Here is a 3,174-nt window from a genome sequence, read left to right on the forward strand (position 1 = left end):
CACCTTTTGTCCAAAATTGTCACCAGAAGTACCACTGTAGTTTTCCAAATAATAGTTTTCCATTACGAAGATACTCTTCTTTACTAAAACATTTAACACTAATAATTTAAAAGCAAAACTTAAAGGCAACACCTCTTCAAACAAATTAACTAAAATTTGGTAGGAGGCAGGATCAAGATGGCAGAGTAGGAAGACACTGAGCTCACCTCCTCCCAGGAAAACACCAAAACTACAACTACATATGAAACAACTCTCTCTGAGAATAATCCAATGACTAGCAGAACAGCTCTTCTACAGCTAAGGATATAAAGAAAAAAACCACATGGAGACAGGTAAGAGGGGACAAAAAGTAGAGTCAGGACCCATGCCCCCAGTGGGTGACCCAAAAGAGGAAGGAGATATCACAAATGTGAAATTCCTCCCTAAGGAGCAAAGGTTCAAGTCCCACAGCCCCTGGGGTCCAGCACCAGGAAGATGAGCCCTCTTAACTGGTTTTGAAAATCAGTGGGGCTTATGATTGGGAGAACCAGAGTGCTGTAGGAAACCAGAACTGCACTTTTAATGGGTGCACGCATAAACTTATTAGCTCCTAGACCCAGGGCAGAGACAGCAGATTGAAAATCACCTAGTGCCCTACCTGGCCTGCCAAGAGCACTGCAACATGCCCCCAGCCCACACCAGGCTCCACCTCCAACTCTCCCAACCCCAAAAGTGGCAGCATTCACATGCCCCAGGAAAAACCTCAGCACATGCCTGGCTCCAGCTCTAGCCCCACTAGCTCCAGCACACCACTGCCAAGGTGGCCCCCACTGCACCCTTAGGAGAAGGCCTGGTTTGTGCCAGGCTTCAGCTCTAGCCCTCTCCCTTGGCTCCAGTCCACTTGTGCCAAGGTGATGGCCCTGGCACACCATGGAAAAAGCCCCAGCCCATGCTTGCCTTAGCTCCAGCCATCCTGCCAATGCCATTGGGCACATGCAGACTGCGCAGAGATGCTTTTACACAAGAACAAGCCTTCAAGACTGGGATAAGTAATTGTTTCACCTAATTTCATATAGACAAACAGAGAAAGTCAAACAGAATGAGAAGACAGAGGAATATGTTCCAAATGGAAGAACAAGATAAAACCCCAAGAAAAGACCCTAATGAAACAGAAATAAGTAATTTACCTGATAAAGCATTCAAAGCAATGGTCATAAAAATGCTCATCAAACTTAAGAAAAGAACAGAGGAACACAGTGAGAACTTCAACAAATAATTAGAAAAAAAAAAGAACCAATCAGAGCTGAAGAATACAATAACTGAAATAAAAAATACACTAGAAATCTACAGCAGATCAGTGATAAAAAAGCATGCATAAGTGACTTGGAAGACAGAATAGTGGAAATCTCCCAATCAGTAGAGCAAAAAGAAAAAGAAAATTTTAAGTGGGGATAATATCAAGTGAACTAACATTTGCATTCTAGTCCCAGAAGGAGAAGAGAGAGATAGTGGCAGAAAATGTATTTGATAAAATAATAGCTAAAAACTTCCCTAACCTGAAGAAGAAAACAAATATCTAGGTACAAGAAGCATAGAGAGAGAGGGAAGACAGAAGAAGCAAGAACTACAATCCTGCAGCCTGTGGAAAAAAAACCACATTACAGAAAGACAGACAAGATGAAAAGGAAGAGGGCTATGTACCAGATGAAGGAACAAGATAAAACCCAAGAAAAACAACTAAACGAAGTGGAGATAGGCAACCATCCAGAAAAAGAATTCAGAATGATGATAGTGAAGATGATCCAGGACCTCGGAAAAAGAATGGAGGCAAAGATGGAGAAGATGCAGGAAATGTTTAACAAAGACCTAGAAGAATTAAAGAACAAACAAACAGAGATGAACAATACAATAACTGAAATGAAAACTACACTAGAAGGAATCAGTAGCAGAATAACTGAGGCAGAAGAACGGATAACTGACCTGGAAGACAGAATGGTGGAATTCACTGCTGCAGAACAGAATAAAGAAAAAAGAATGAAAGGAAATGAAGAACAGCCTAAGAGACAATTGGGACAACATTAAATGCAACAACATTCTCATTATAGGCATCCCAGAAGGAGAAGAGAGAGAGAAAGGACCAGAGAAAATATTTGAAGAGATTATAGTCGAAAACTTCCCTAACATGGGAAAGGAAATAGCCACCCAAGTCCAGGAAGCGCAGAGACCCATACAGGATAAACCCAAGGAGAAAATGCCGAGACACATAGTAATCAAATTGGCAAAAATTAAGGACAAAGAAAAATTATTGAAAGCAGCAAGGGAAAAATGAAAAATAACATACAAGGGAACTCTCATAAGGTTAACAGCTGATTTCTCAGCAGAAACTCTATAAGCCAGAAGGGAATGGCATGATATACTTAAAGTGATGAAAGGGAAGAACCTACAATCAAGATTAGTCTTGGTTGGGCAAGGATCTCATTCAGATTCGATGGAGAAATCAAAAGCTTTACAGACAAGCAAAAGCTAAGAGAATTCAGCACCACAAAACCAGCTCTACAACAAATGCTTAAGGAACTTCTCTAAGTGGGAAACACAAGAAAAGAAAAGGACCTACAAAAATAAACCCAAAACAATTAAGAAAATGGTCATAGGAACATACATATCAATAATTACCCTAAATGTGAATGGATTAAATGCTCCAACTAAAAGACACGGGCTTGCTGAATGGATACAAAAACAAGACCCACATATATGCTGTCTACAAGAGACCCACTTCAGACCTAGGGACACATTCAGACTGAAAGTGAGGGGATAGAAAAAGATATTCAATGCAAATGGAAATCAAAACAAAGCTGGTGCTCGCTTCGGCAGCACATATACTAAAATTGGAACGATACAGAGAAGATTAGCATGGCCCTTGCGCAAGGATGACACGCAAATTCGTGAAGCGTTCCATATTTTTGCAATTATACCCCAATAAAGATGTTTAAAAAAAAAAAAAAAAACAAAGCTGGAGTAGCAATACTCATATCAGATAAAATAGACTTTAAAATAAAGAATGTTACAAGAGACAAGGAAGGACACTACATAATGATCAGGGGATCAATCCAAGAAGAAGATATAACAATTATAAATATATATGCACCCAACATAGGAGCATGTCAATACATAAGGCAACTGCTAACAGCTATAAAA

At 40.0% G+C, this 3,174-nt stretch overlaps 1 non-coding gene across 1 annotated transcript; it reads left to right on the forward strand.

The window, feature by feature from the left end:
- The first annotated feature begins 2,834 nt into the window (after positions 1-2,834).
- On the forward strand, positions 2,835-2,941 carry LOC114883479. Its single transcript, XR_003790577.1, has one exon. It is a non-coding gene; the product is annotated as a U6 spliceosomal RNA (small nuclear RNA).
- The last annotated feature ends 233 nt before the right edge of the window (positions 2,942-3,174 follow it).

The sequence above is a fragment of the Monodon monoceros genome, unplaced genomic scaffold (assembly GCF_005190385.1).
Source record: "Monodon monoceros isolate NGI ecotype Baffin Bay Population unplaced genomic scaffold, NGI_Narwhal_1 Super_Scaffold_4, whole genome shotgun sequence".
Classification (NCBI taxonomy): Eukaryota; Metazoa; Chordata; class Mammalia; order Artiodactyla; family Monodontidae; genus Monodon; species Monodon monoceros.